Source organism: Jaculus jaculus, chromosome 3 (genome assembly GCF_020740685.1).
Source record: "Jaculus jaculus isolate mJacJac1 chromosome 3, mJacJac1.mat.Y.cur, whole genome shotgun sequence".
NCBI classification, from domain to species: domain Eukaryota; kingdom Metazoa; phylum Chordata; class Mammalia; order Rodentia; family Dipodidae; genus Jaculus; species Jaculus jaculus.
In genome coordinates this window covers 94,876,892-94,892,072 of record NC_059104.1, presented here as the reverse complement: position 1 = coordinate 94,892,072, position 15,181 = coordinate 94,876,892, and the positions used below count along the sequence as shown (strand labels likewise).

The 15,181-nt window shown below is 51.1% G+C and overlaps 1 long non-coding RNA gene across 1 annotated transcript; it reads left to right on the top strand.

Moving 5' to 3' along the window:
• The first annotated feature begins 4,391 nt into the window (after positions 1-4,391).
• LOC123459265 lies at positions 4,392-9,146 on the top strand. The gene is made up of 3 exons (XR_006636165.1): positions 4,392-4,482; positions 7,017-7,097; positions 9,116-9,146. It is a non-coding gene; the product is annotated as an uncharacterized LOC123459265 (long non-coding RNA).
• The last annotated feature ends 6,035 nt before the right edge of the window (positions 9,147-15,181 follow it).

The following is a 15,181-nucleotide window of genomic DNA, read 5'->3' as shown; positions in this document are numbered from 1 at the left end:
ACAGTCTCAAGCCCGCATGAAACAAAGTTAAATAACAAATATGAGATAAAGTGCAGAAGATGTCAGCAGGCTGCTAGTGATGAATGGCCCACCGAGCACAAGGGATGGGAAATGATGCGAGCCAGCCAGAGGAGCAGGGCTGGGGGAGCCAGGGAGGTCATGGCGGGCTGGGGCAGGCGGGGGGAGACCATAGTTGTGGCTGTGGAAGGAACCAGCCTGAATTAATGCCAGCTGCGTACCTCTGACCCTGACAGTCCCCACGGCTGGTTTTGGGATGGATTCCAGAAGTTGTTTCCGACTGTGATCTGTGGTTCAGGCTGGAGAAGAGGTTGGGGTGCTGTGCCACTTGCCTGGGGCTGTGGCTGGCATCGGCTGAAGCCACCTGAACTCTGACCCGGCCCTTGCCCAGAGAACAGCTGCAAAAATGGTTCTGTGTCAGAGACCCAGGGCAGAACAGGATGATGTCATGAGCAGAGGGGACCCAGATCCCATCAAGGATGGTTGGGAGGAAGGGTTAGTATCACCAGTGCTGACCCCAGAGGCCCCTTAGGACACTACAGGGCCTGGAGCTGATGCCCTCCAGCAGGATCCCGCAGAGGAGGAGCCTGATGAGGGACATTGTCACCCTGTCCTAATGTCACCTTTGGGTAACATAAAACTGCCAAGAGCTTGTGAAAGCTGACACAGCTGGTGGATGACAAATGGACACTGAGGTTGTAAGCTGTCTCCTGCTGAGACAGCCATTGTCACTTCCCGAAGGTCTGGGCACTTCTCTCCTGCACTTGCCCATCTTGGAGCCCTCTCATAGTCAGACCTATGCCCGGGATGGCCAACTTTCCACGTCAGTCTTAGCTTTAACCCACACTCCTCTCTTACTCTGGTTCTCTCAGACTCCCTGGAGAAGTGCTTGAGGCGGCAGGAAAGGACCTGGCATCCCAGGAGCGCAGAGACTGTACTCTGGCCATGCTCGTGGCAGTAGCAGCTGTCCTCTGTCGCCTCCATCTGCCAGGGAAGCTGCCATCTTGGATGGCCCTCCCCGCCTAGCGCAGTGCTCCCCTGACTACGTCTGCTTCGCTTTCTGCCCGGCTAGCCTTGGCACTGCTGACCTACCCAGCTGTCTACCTGGCATTAGGGGATCGCTGCTGGTCCCTTGGGGGATCCTCAGGCTGGGACAGTGTGTCTGCTCCACCGCGTCCCTCCCCCACAGCACAGAGAGAATGCTCATTCAGGTTAATTAATCTACTGCCCAGTCTGCTCCTCCAACTTATCTTTTATTCATGGACAAGGAGCGTTCTCCGCTTTACCAGGACACGGGCATCAATATTTCATTTACCTTAGCTTGCCATCTCCCAGATCCCTCCCCCACTGCTTCCCGCTGCCTCTAGGACCCAGAGGGCTAGGCACACCGGCCAACCTGGAGTCATTAGATGCCAGGCTGCCTTCTTGGGTCACTAATCTATCCTCCATACCAGCACTGGCAGAGCAGAGCTCCACGCGGTCACCTTTATGGGTAAGTGAGTCAGAGAGACAGGGGAAGCAGGGTGCAGGGTCTGGAGGTGCCTGGGAGTCACTGGTGGCAGGTGTGACTAGCATCAGCACGTCTGTGCCAAGCTGTGAGGAGCTGAGATGAGGGTTACAACATACTTGGCACAGGCCTTGGCATGGAGTAAGTGCCCCCTTCGGCCAGGTTTCTTACTCCTTTTTCTCATGCTTGGACTTAAGCAGTGCTGAAAGGAACAAGTGGAGAGCTGCAGGCAGGGCCGCGGACATTTGGACCTCCTCTCTTCCCTAGTTTCCAAGGCTTCCCCAGTGGATACTCAGGGGCAGGCTTCAGATCTACAAGGTCTCAGAGCTTGCCACCTGGGTCCCCAGAGACTTTCTGGAGGGTACGAGTATTAGAGTAAATGTTTTGTGTGATGTGTGTGTATGAGAGAGAGAGAGAGAGAGAGAGGGAGAGATCTGACATTTGGGTGTTGGGGAGGTCCCCTGACTTTAAGTGATCTGTCCTCAGGGTTAATGAAGTTGCCAACCATGATATTCTTGGAAGAGCAAATCAATGGGGTGACCAGTCCAAGGAGCCACTGGTGTGTATGTGTGGGGTGCACATATGGGCATTATGGGTATATAAGTATGAAAATGTGTGTGTGTCTATCAGTGGGTGGCAGGCCAGTGTTTGCTAGCCACAGCCTTCAGTGGGCACTGGTGGCACCGTGGAGACTGCTGTCGCTGTGGGCCTGTGTTGGAGACATTGGGGAAGACTGGGCTGCTTGGCTTGGATTGAAGGAGTAACCTTCAATCAAGGGTGTCAGCACCCTTGCTGGGCTGGGAGACCTCTGTGCATTAGGCCTGTGGTCCGAGGAGGTGTGTTCATTCTCTAGCTCTAGATATGCTGATGGCCAGGATGGGAGGCTGCCTGGCCCTATCCACCCCATGTGGGTGTGGAAGCTTCAGGAGGGTGCTATGAAGCATCTACCTGCCTCTCCCCTCCCAGCTTGTACCCAACCCCTCAGGAAAGCCTGTTCATGAAGCCTACAGTCTGTGTTCAGCACCCTGGCTGCTCCAAGGACAGCCTGGCTCTCACAGACGTTCAGCCGGACCTGCCTTCTCCTCCACTGCCCCAGCCTAGCCCAGGTGCACCTGCCTCCCCTCCCAGACGGCCACACCTGGGGCCACGGCATCTTTTCCTCCTCCAGATGTCTGTGAGGCTCGCTCCTTGGCCCCCTTCAGGTCACTGCTGACATGTCACCTCCTGTTTGAGGCCCAGTCCCACCCTGACTCTGCGCCTGCTATTTCCCTTTACAGCATGCAGGGTCTTTTAACACACATGCTCAGCAGTCGCCTGGGTTTATTGCACACTGGTTATTTCTTGCCAGCACAATGAATGTTCCCTGAGGATGGGAACTTTAAAAAAAATTAATTAATTAATTAGAGAGAGAGAGAGAGAGAATGGGTGCGCCAGGGCCTCCAGCCACAGCAAGCGAACTCCAAATGCATGCGCCCCTTGTGCATCTGGCTAACGTGGGTCCTGGAGAGTCGAACCGGGATCCTTTTGGCTTTGCAGGCAGACGTCTTAACCGCCAAGCCATCTCTCCAGCCCATGTCATGTTCATCAATTCATCTGTAGTGGCGATCATTGCAAAATACACTAAGTATTGTGGAGCAAATAGGGAATGAATGAATGAATGAATGAATTGCTTAGCACATTCCTCAAAGGCCCATGGGCTGATAGTTTTCCTCAAGCCTAGGGCCTTGAAAATCTTTAGCTTGCGTTGAAGAATGGGCATGTATGCATGTGTGTATTTGTGTACTCATTCATTCATTGGACAGATTTTTTTTCCACTATGCATTGGGCACTGTCCTGGGTCCTGTGGAGACTGATGAACGAGACTGCTTGTTTTCTAATGACGGGTATCTATCTTGTGGGTCCTGGGCCCTTGTCCTGCCTTTCTTTCTGCTTCGGCTGCCCTCATGCCCAGAGCTAATTTAGTGAATTTTTCTGAGTATGAAGACCTCCCCTCTGACTTCACCTCATTATCTCACTTTCTTTCTCATGGTCTTGATTGGTTTTAGCAGGTAAGAGACATTCATTACCGGAGTGTGCAGTGTCTAGTGGCCAGGCCCTGGACTCCAATGAGTTGCCGGGGATGGCAGCTCCCACAATCTCTCCCTGGAATCATGCTTGGCCACTCTCTGAGCCCCTCCTCTGTCTCTGAGTCTGTTGCTGGTGGATCTGCTTTCCTACTCACGAGGCTGTTGCTTTGACAAAATCAACCATGTGCATGTTCGCATGTACAGTATTGTATGCACTCTTTTTTTTTTTTTTGTGGTAGTTTCACTCTAGTCCAGGCTGACCTGGAATTCACTATGTAGTCTCGGGTGGCCTTGAACTCATGGAGATCCTCCTACCCCTGCCTCCCGAGTGCTGGGATTAAAGGCATTAAAGCCACCATGCCTGGCTTGTATGCATTCTTTTAAAAAATTTTGAAACTTTTGATAGCAAAATGTACACATTATTCCTGTTGTAGATAAATGCTTGTGCATGTATATATATACATACATATATATGTATATATACATGTGTATGCACATGTGTGTGTGCACATGTGTGGTGGGGCTGGTTCTGAAGAGTGCAACCAGGGATAGGTAGAAGACTTGCTGGAGAGGAAGATGAAGGTGACACACATTTTGCATAGGAGGGGACGGTCCCTTGCTCTTACCCCTTCTGACGGCCCCCCTGGGGAAAGCCAGTGTGCCTTGATTAGCCTTAGCCTGGAGATGGCTTGGTGGAGGTCTCCTCTTGCCACACCAACCTGCCACCTCTTGACTTGTCTGTCCCTCCCTTTCCAGCCTCACCCAGTCAGGTTTGGACTTCCTGGTTTTACCCTTGGTTCCCTGTTACTATCACAGAAACTGTCATCTGAAGTTTGGTGTTCCATCTCTGCTCAGAAGCTCCCTCTCCATGTCCGCCTCATCTCCTGAAAGGTATGTCATGGCTGGCATCACCCTCAGGTGGGAAGGGCCAGGGTGGCAGCAGCAGTGGCACAGAGGGGCAGAGGGAGAGAGCGAGAAGCACACTGATGGGGTGCTGAGTGGAGCCAGGCAGACTAATAGCCAAGCAATCATGGGCTGTGGGCATTCTCGAGTGGAATGCCTTTCTCGTTGGCACCACATCCTTAAACACTGTGGACTACATTATTAGGTGAGAAAGAGTATAGTGATAAGGACAGAAGCTTTGCCATTGCATATTGGGCAGGGTAACAGGGTCTAGCTCAGAAGGATTAAATGAATTAATATGATAAGGAATTCCTCAGAGCTCTTGCATAGAGCCAGCACTCTATAAGGGCTAGCCACTTTGATTACCATTTGAAGTATTCTAGAACTCCTCCTTTCCCCTTCAACTCCTCCTCACCTAAACAATCTGAAATTCCTCTTTCAGCTGGGTGTGGTGACACACTGCTATGACCTCAGCAGTTGGGAGCATGGCAAGCTTGAGGTCATCTTGGGCTACCTAGTAAGACTCTATCTCAAGAAACAATAAGACAGCTGGGTGCAGTGGCGCACATCCCAGCACCATCTGAGCTACACTCCCAACATCAGCTCATCATTATTATTATTATTAATTTGAGTTTTTTTTGGAGAAAGGGTTTTGCTATAGCCTAGACTGACCTGGAATTTACCATGGAGTCTCAGGATGTCCTCAAACTCACAGCAGTCCTCCTACCTCTGCCTCCTATGTGCTGGGATTGAAGGCGTGCGCCACCATGTCCAGCTTCGGTTTATTTTTTGAGGCAGGGTCTTTCCTTGATCTAGAGCACACTGAGTCTGCTAGCTAGCCAGCATGCCCTGGAGATCTTGCTTCTGCCTCCCCGCACTGGGACAATAGGCGCACATTGCCATGCCTGGCTTTTGCATGAGCACTGAGGGTTTGCACTCAGGTTCTCATGCTTCTGTGGCAAGTACTTTACTCACTAAACCATCTCTTCAGACTCCAGACTCCTTTAAAAGGCATGGACCAGCACCTGGTAACGTAGTATGAGGGTTAAGAAGAGGGATTTGAAGTCTGGTCAAATGTGTGATTTACCATTAAAAAATATTATTTATTTATTGATTGATTGATTGATTGCAATGAGAGATAGAGAGAGAGAGAGAGAGAAGAGAAGAGAAGAGAAGAGAGACAGAGAATGAATGCACTGGATCCGGAGGATCTGGAGGATGGGCCTCTAGCCACTGCGAATGAACTCCAGATGCATGTGCCACTTTGTACATCTGGCTTTACATGGGTACTGGGGAATCAAACCCAGGTCATTATTAGGCTTTGCAGGTAAGCACCTTGACCACTGAACAATCTCTCTAGCCATCTCCTACTTTTAAAGACAGTGTCTCACTTTGTAGCTGAGGTCAATTTGTAACTCACCATCTAACCCAAGCTGGCCTCAAAATCTTAGCAATCCTCATGCCTCAGCATTCCAAGTGTTGGGATTATAGGCATGAACCACAAGGCCCTAGGTTTTCTTTTTCTTTAGATAATCATAGATCTACCCATAAGATTCCTGGGAAGACAGAACAAGACCACATGTTTGAAGTTCTTGGCACTGTGTGTGGCATAGCATGAGTGGTGAGCAAACAAGAACCTACTTTTGGGCTGGAGAGATGGCTTAGCAGTTAAGCGCTTGCCTGTGAAGCCTAAGGACCCTAGTTTGAGGCTCAATTCTCCAGGACCCACGTTAGCCAGATGCACAAGGGGGCGCACGCGTCTGGAGTTTGTTTGCAGTGGCTGGAAGCCCTGGCGCGCCCATTCTCTTTCTCTCTCTCTCTCTGCCCCCCTCTCTCTCTCTGTCTGTTGCTCTCAAATAAATAAATAAAAATCATCATCATCATCAACAACAAAAGAACCTACTTCTCAGAGCACTGCCCACATGTTGGATACTGGCCTCACTGTGGGGTGACGCAGGGCCCATCACATACTTTTCAGGAGATAAGGCTGAAGTGGAGAAGGGGCTTCTTGGCAGGGATAGAAGTTGTCTCAGTCTCTCTAGGGGTGGCCCCAGAGGGCTGGCATAGATAGCTGCCACTAAGGTGGGTTATAGGCGCTTTGCTCCGGAGACATGGGAACACCTGGAGGGGAGAGAGCTTTCCTAGGAAAGACAACCTTGTCCATCTGGGGACAAAGTGGAGTACCCCTGCTGTGCCCAGATTTGCCCTGGCTGGCCCTGTTTTCTCCAGCTGCAGCCCCTTGCCCAGCTGGCATGTGTGCTCAGGAGCTGTGGGCAGAGCTTGTCTGTAGGAGGAGCACTTGGATATTATCCTAGTCCCTTGGTCATGGCCTTTTTGCATGTCTTCAGGCCTCTGCAGACCCAGAAAAGATAAAGTCCGGCCTAAACAAGGGACTAAGCTTTAGACATGTTCTCATTTTTCACTGAGATTGCAAGGAACAGGAAAAGATGGGCGAGTGAGAAATAACCCCATCTGGACTGAGCAGGGCAGAAAGCAATTTCCTCCTGAAATCTCTTTTTCAGATTCCCAGAAGATGCAATTTGCTAATGTCCCGGTGGCCCTGGCTGGAGTGTGGACTAGACCACCTACAAGGCAGTGTTGGGGTGAGCAGATTTAGACCAGTGACTCAGGCTTCAGCCCCTGCCTCAGGAGGGGTGGAAGGGAGCAATGGGGCGAGAGAGGCTGTGGAGGAGGCAGGAGAGCTGAGGTTTGGGCGGCAGCCTGGGGGTTGATGAACAGAGGCAGGAGGGGGCTCTGGATCCTGGTAGACTGAAGGGAGCATCTGAGGTGGGTTCCCAACCTGGCTGGAACGGGAGGCTCACACCTGCCGGAGACCCTTGCTCTGGAGTCTGTCTCAGGTAGCGCAAAGCTTGCTAAGCCTTGTCAGGTCACTCTGCTGGAAAGGAAAGTCCTCTGGGTGCTGGCCAGTCAGGGGCCTGGCATGGCGGGGCAGAGGGACTCAGGCTGCTGTGCGTGGAGTCGCTATCTGAGTTCCCCAGGGTACCTCTGCAGTGCAGCGCTGCTCTCCTCCCAGCTGCGTGGTATGACTACCTGGGCCCAGCACGGGAAGCCCCAGGGGCCCCCTGGATCAACAGGAATGGGAATTGATACTCACCGGCCTCTCCTCTGACTATGCAGACCTCATGGCTGGAGGCACCAACGTGTCACCCATCTCCCAGCTAACTCACCACCGGCCATGTCCTCCACTCCACCAGCCAAGTCACCACCCCCGCTAACCAATCCGCCTCACCAACCAGCCCGATGACCTACCGTCTGCCATGCTACCAACCTACAATACCTTCTAGGTCACAAACCAACCTACTTACAACCAGATAACTTGCCCACTAATCTACTAGCCTATTTATCCCTCTACCACCCTAGCCCTAACTAACTAGCCCACCAGCCCACGCACCAACCCTTCTGCTAGCCCACCTAGCTCTCCACCATCTTACCACCCTAGCTAGCCAATCAGCTAACCCCTCTGCCAACCCACTACCCTATCACTCCACTATCAATTAGGAGCTAGACACTACTTAGCCATGGTAACCGAAAAGGTCCAATGTAAAGAGCTAGTCATCAACACGGGCCATTTCCTACTATAAGGGACTGTGCACATTCTCATGGGCACTGAGGTGAGGCTGGGCTGGGGCTCAGTGGTGGAGTATTTGCCTAGTATGTGGGAGGTTAGGGCTGACACAGCGCTCAAGGCAAGACCAAATCCGGAAGCACCTGCTCCCACCCCCAGCATACTTAAGACTAGGATGGGAGCTTTGTCAGAGAAGGAACAGGCAGCCAGCCAGCCACCTGGATGGCTGGCATTTGCCCAGGTGCCATCGGTGGGAGAGGGCAGTGTGCCTTCTGGGGTGCTGGAAGCTTTGTGCGGCTGGTGCCTGTGAGGGGAGTCCTGCAGTGTTTCTTTACATAGCGGAACTGAGAGCCAGGTGGTAAAGAAGAAATGTTGAAGGCCCAGCTCCCTCAAAATTCACTCATCAGACAATGAAGAGTGGAGGTGGAGTATGGTCACTGAGTGGCATGCCCATTCCCTGCCACCTCCAACCCCACTGGCAGCCTCTATCCATCACACCAGTTCAGCCACCAGCAAGCCAATTGCTTGCCTGCCTGTCATCCAGCTATCAAGTAACAAGCCAATTGCTTGCTTGAACTCCCCTCTCCAACCAGCCTATCCTCACCCGCCAGCCATTCCAGCAAGCAGGGTTTTCAGATGTGAGCCTGTTCCATGCCCTGTGTTCAGAGCAACCAAGGGACCTAACAGTGTAAGGCTGGGATTCACCCTGAGGAGCCCATCAGGATTTGTCTATTAAAAAGTATGGTATGCAAGTAGAAGAACAGATTAATGGGGATGGAGAGGCCTGAGTGAGGTCAGGGGAAGAGATTGAGTAAAGGAAGGGTAGGGGAAGGTGAATCAAAATCTAAGAGGGTATGAATAAGTTATATGGAAACCTACATTTTTGGACAATGGAACATCCCACAGCCATAGATTGTTATTAGAAAATGTTCAGTGCCAGGGATGGGATACCTTCCAGTGAGTTGTTGGCTCAAGAGGTCCCTGATGCCCCCAAAACATTACAGGTCATTTCTGAGTCTCTTGGTTTCCCACCAGGAATATATGATAAGACCCTATTGCTGAAGACTCCACATGCTTGGGCTGCAAGATCACTGAGAAATCCTGCTGGAACTGAGCTGAAAACCTCCTCCATGCAGACCAGCAGACAGAGGGCTGGAAAAAGCTATGCTGCATGTAGCTCCATGGGAGAGAGAGAAAAGTCATCACTGGAGACAAACAACAGTGGACACTGTAAGCCTTAAATTTGGCCAGCCTGGTCAAATGAACCAATGGGTGCAATAGTGGCATGTCTCTTATAGGGAAAATCAACCACTCACTAGACTAGAGGTCTGCTCCATTGGAAGGAACACATGCCTGATCCTGAAAATCTGTGACAGGGGAAGTCATGATTCCTAGGGGGTGAAACACCTGCTGGTGTCTCACTAAATGCACATATTATGCTCATTAAACTGCTCAGTAAGCACCTCTCTTAATGTTCATACCGATATATTAATGCTACTCTCACTTTTGGTTAGACAAGTTTCTTTTTCAGATGGCAGTGACCTCTGGGATGACTAAAAGCTACCATACGGCTGAGAAGTGGCAGAGGAGTGCTCGGCACTGAAACATCTCTATCACACCTTTCAAGGCTCAGGGTCCATTGTGGAAGAGATGGTGGAAAGAATGTAAGAGCCAGAGGAAGGGTAGGACTCCTTACAACGTGCTCCTCCAGACACAAAATGGCTTGTATACTCACAGTGCTTGAAACTACCTACCAAGACCATCATAACAGGAGTAACATATAATGACATCAAAATAAAAGAGCCTGGGAGCTGGAGAGATGAATTAGTGGTAAAGGTGCTTGCCTGAAAAGCCAAAGGACTCAGGTTTGATTCTCCAGAACTCACGTAAGCCTAATGCACAAGGTGGTACATGTGTCTGGAGTTTGTTTGCAGTGGCTGGAGGCCCTGGAGTGCCCTTTCTCTCTCTCCCTCTTTCTCTCTAATAAATAAATAAAAAATTTTAAAAAGAGAGAGACTGAGAATGGAGCTGTGAGGGGGGAGGGAATTAATCATGGGTTATTGTCTATAATTATGGATGTTGTCAATAATAAAAATATAAATGAATAAAAAGTATACAGCATGGGCCATGATGACATTTTTCAATGTCAATGATAGAATATTTGCTTAGTATGAGCAGGGCCCTGGCTTCCATCTTCATCACTGGAACAAAAAACAAACAAACAACAACAACAACAACAAAAAAGTAAGCAGGCAAAGTGACCATGTATGAACTATGCCAGTGACCAGTTGTGAGTTCACAAGAACCTGGCACACAGAGGGCAGACAGCACGCTCTGAAGTTGGCAGTGTGAGGATCACTGCAGCCTGTTAGAAAGGGGAGACAGGGGGCCAAGTATCTCTGGGATCCCTGGCGTCAGTGAGGACTCAGAAACAGGAAGACATGCATGCGGAGAGCTTATTGAGTTGGGGGAGCATGCCACATGAGCCACCTGGGGCCTGCAGGGAGCGAGTGTCCGTGTTGTTACAACGTGCAATCCCATCCCACCAGCTTCTTCTTCAGATGGTTGGCAGTTTCTAGATAGTGCATCCCTCTTTTTTCCATCAGGGACTAAAGTGGAATATTAACAACAAGACTTGCCCAGCATCAGGCAGACACCAGAAAGAGCTTCCAATCCAGACCAGTAGGAGGCTCAGAGATCCAGTTCTCTGGGGACCTAAAGGAAGAGATTCACATAGGTTTGGGTTTGATGAAATATTGACCTGCTCAGAGGCCGGGGCATAACAGTGATGACCCTGCCTGATTTTGTTAAAGGGTCCCCCATGGCCCGCATCTGTCTGCTCCCAAGTTCCCGTCAATGGCTCAAGCACCATTAAACATCTTGGGATTAAAAAAAAAAATCTGACTTCAGAATCAATTGATGGAGAAAGGTTCTTCCAACATTTCCCAGCGAAAGTAATTAAATTCCGATAGGAGAAGATGGAGTGGCTGGTGATGGGGTGGTGGGGGCCAAGCTGGCGCCAGGCTGCTGAGCAGTGAAATCACGGGGCGTGCGCAGCCCAGAGCTGGCAGAGGCACAAAGGAAATCGGAGCAGTCAAATATTTCCCTCCTCGTTGAGTTCCATTTACATGTTTATAATAGAGGTTCTTAAGGCCCTAATGAGAAGGCTGCTCATTGCAGGGAAGGGGACGATTAAGGCTCTGCCAGACGAGCTCAGGGACAGGAACAAAGGCCCCTTAACTACTACGGAGGGACAGGAGGAGAGCTAGACCCTGGCCTCCCCAGACTGGTGCCATCCTGTGCCCCTAGCCTCGCTTTTGTCCCCTACTCAGGTGATTTCTGAGGAATGAGTTGGACAGAAACCCAGGGCTAGATTCTAGGGCTCTGGGACCTGTGTCCCTTTCTTTCCCAGGAGAGTCATTCCAAGCTGGACCGTGCTACATATAGCTGTGTCTCTGGAAATGTCGCATTGCTGGGGGAAGGGCTCAGAAACCTCCAAGCTGGTGGCCTGACCGTCAGGTCACAGGGACCACTAGGAGGCAGCTCACTTGAACTTTTGGTCCTAAAGAGGGAGGTCACTCTAGGCCATGGCAAAGCTCCTCTTCCCAGCCTTTAGCGTGATCAGGAGACTAAGATCCAGGCCCAAACTGGCGACTGCCAATGCCTTAGAGTGCATGGATTGGGAGAAAAATGGGTTCGGCCCAACAGATTGATGGTCAAATAGTCCTGGGCTCAAGTTCCGGGCCGCTGTTTGCCACTGAGGTGTCATGTACAGATTATCAGTCTCTTTGGGCCTCAGTCTCTTCATGTTAAGCAGGATAATCTCACATACCACTTTGAGCGGATTTGGAAATTTGATGAGATAGTGCTGACAAAGCCTGGTATATTGTAAGTGATCTAGGTGTTCACTATACAATGACATAGATACATGATGAGATAGGTGACTGGTACCTATCTTGTGAAGGTCCAAACTGAGACTTCTCAACCGGTGTCCAAGATGAGAGCCCACCATCTTGATCATCTCGGGAGTCAGTCTTGGGTGACTGAGATCAGCACTGTGATGTCAAGGAAGAAGTCTGGCATGGGCAAAGCAACTTGCTGAAGCTGGGCCCCTGGAGCTGTCCATGGTGCTGGCATCCAATCTAATCTATCAAGCACTGCCAGGCATTATAGCTGCCCTGCAGCCCCTTGACTGCCTGGGTTGTTATCTACCTAGACAGCTTCCACCACAGGCCACAGCACTGACTCCTGTTGCAAGCTCTGACACTTTTCAACGTACCCGAAGCTAAGATGAGGCCTTAATGCTAATGGTAGCCCGCCAGCCTGTGTCTTAGGGCTCGCCTCATCCAGGATTGTAAGCAGAGCTGAGTCTTGAAGCCAAAGCCTCATGCCTTCCTTAACCATGATGATCTTTTCCAACTTCAACCCTAGTATTGATCTGAACTTCCTCCCCACCCTAACCTCAGACTATACTTGAGCCCTAAGATCTGGGGGTGAGCAGCTGTGGCAGGCGCTGGGTGTGGACAGGTGCATCTTGCCTAAATGTTCCTGCTCGCTAAGCTAGCATGGAAAACATTTTCCCAGGAGGGAAAGTCTTTGGAGAAGGCAATGCCATCATTTCCCAGAGGCCAAGGATAGGGTATGACCATCAAGTGTGTCCATGGGGGATTCTGCCCACTCTTCTCCATCTGCTGTGTGACTCTTTTCTACCTCCTGGGGCCTCTGGCCCATTAAACACGCTGGCATGGGTGGGAGGAAAAGGGGAACAGTCCTTTTGTTCAGCTGTAAATGCTGAGAAGTTCTGAAATCACTAGCACTGTCAAGCACTGAGCATGTGTTGCAAGCCTTGACAACACTCACTGAGTGAGGCTGGGAAAGTTGAAGGTCCAGAGAAACCAGGTGATTTGCCTCAGATCACACATGTGGAAGAGCTGGAAATTGAACCATGACTTGGGCCTAAGGTGGGAGGAGGAGGAGAGAGACAGAAACTCACACGTGACAGCCATGCCCCTGTGGGCTGCACTGCGGGGAAAAGGGGAACGAGAACTAGCAAAGGGGAGTTTCAGGTCTTCCCTCCTGGGAGTCATCCACCACCACGGGCCTGCTTTCCTATGAGATGGAGAAAAGGGAAGGTGCAGACCAGTCGTCAGAAAATATGTGCTATTCCTGGAGGGGCCCCAGAGAGACTCTCATGCCTGCTAAAACACGTGACTCTCACATACCCCCCTTCTTTTCTCCTTACACCTCCCATCCTGGCATTCGTCCTTTGGTCCCTCTGCCACAAGCACAGGGACCTTCCTGAGGTCCTCATGAGGACTGTTCTCCCCAGTGCATCCTTGTTCCTGCCACACTCTACCCTGCCCTCCTCCTTGGCCCTGTGGGTTTCTTGGAAGTGTGGTCAAAAGGGAGTGAGAGCTACAAATGAGAATCTACATGGGCACCAGGCACCAGGCACCAGGATATGCCCATGCCCAGGGCTTCCCCTTATCATCTTACCATATTAGCCTCCTGTAATCCTAGGGCTCCTGGTTCTGACATGGGCAACAGAGGAGCTCAGCTTTCTTCTTCCTGTCCTGAGAGCCTGGCCAGGCGTCTCCTTTCACTGTAAGAGGAACTACTGCTCCGGCTCCTCTACCCTCCCAAAGAGCACATGGTGAGGCTCACTGCAGTGATTGGCCCCTTTTCTTGCTCAGATTGTGGCTCCCCTTCCTTTTCTCCCCCTTCCTTTTCTCCCTGCTGGGTTCAGCTCCCCAGTCCTGTAGCCTCCAGCGTTCTCAGGCTGAGCCTATCGCCTGGTGTTTATCACTTCTTCCGCATGCCAGGCACAGTCAGCCAGTCCTATTCAGGGGATGTGGTATCTTTCTTCCCTGCCAGTCTTAGCACCCAGGGGAGCACCATCATATTTATTCCATGTTCCGAGAACCATCTTCAGTTCAGTGGTTCTGAAATCTAAGCATGTATCAGAGTTGCCTTCTGGGCTTATTAAACCCCGCATAACTAGGTTCCACCTCTGGTTTCAGATTCAATCCAGATGTGCTAGGGCCTGAGAGTTGGCATGGCTCGTAAGTTCTCAGGTGATATGGGTGCTGCTGGCCCAGGGATCATGCTTTGAGAACCACTGCTGAACTCATCAGAGGCCTTGATTGCCCTTCCAGGGTAAGAGGGCCGAGTGGAACGGCCTGATTCCAGAGGCTGGGGGTGGAGAACAGCGCTCCAGATACCCAGGAAGTGAGCCCCTCCCATCCTGGGGAGGGCAAGCACTGGATGCTCTTAACTAGGGTTGCCACATCCAAGTTGGATTTGCATGAGCCAGTGGAGAGTGGGTGCTGAGGTGGGGTGTAGGAGCTGGGAAGGTGGCTGCATATCTCATGCTGCTCCTAGCTTTGAAGGCCCTGGGGAGTGGGAAGGCAGGCAAGTGGCCGTGCGTGACAGCTTCATCCTAATGACAGGCCAGCGGAGAGATGTTCTCTGCTGTGGTGGTAGGCAGAGTGAGGGTCACACAGGAGGAATGGAGGGCTAGGAGGAGCAGGGTGTCAGGGGAGGTGAGGATGGGGACAGGTGGCGGATGGGGAGACTCTACAGTGTGGGCTCTCCTGTCACAGTTTTTCATCTTCTCCTCCCCCGTATGGAGGGGTGATGGTGAGATGTCCAGAGGTTTATGACACTGCCTCTAAGGGTCTACTTATGTCCAACGAATCATCATAAAATCTCTAGAAGCTTCTGGAACAACAGAAGTCCCCAGGTTCATGAAGTTGCCTTGAGCTGGGCTCTGGTGACATCAGGAGTCTTTGAATGGCAGGAGGACAGAACTCATTACTATTCAGGTATATATCTGCTCCTGGTGGCCCCTTCCTGTTCCATCTCCACCCCCACCTCAGGCCCAAGGACATTTGGAAAGAGCTCAAAAGGACTTGGAGGAATATGAGCATTCTCATGCAGTCCTCTTATCTCTCTTAGTTTTAGGCATGTGGGCTTCATTCTCAGTGATAAATTTAGCATCTGAGATCCAGGGTGATGGGGCGTGGGAAGAAAGCTGGGTCCCTGCTCAGAGACAATGTTAGTTTAGGGTGTGTTCCCAAACATGTGGTCACCAGCTATGAA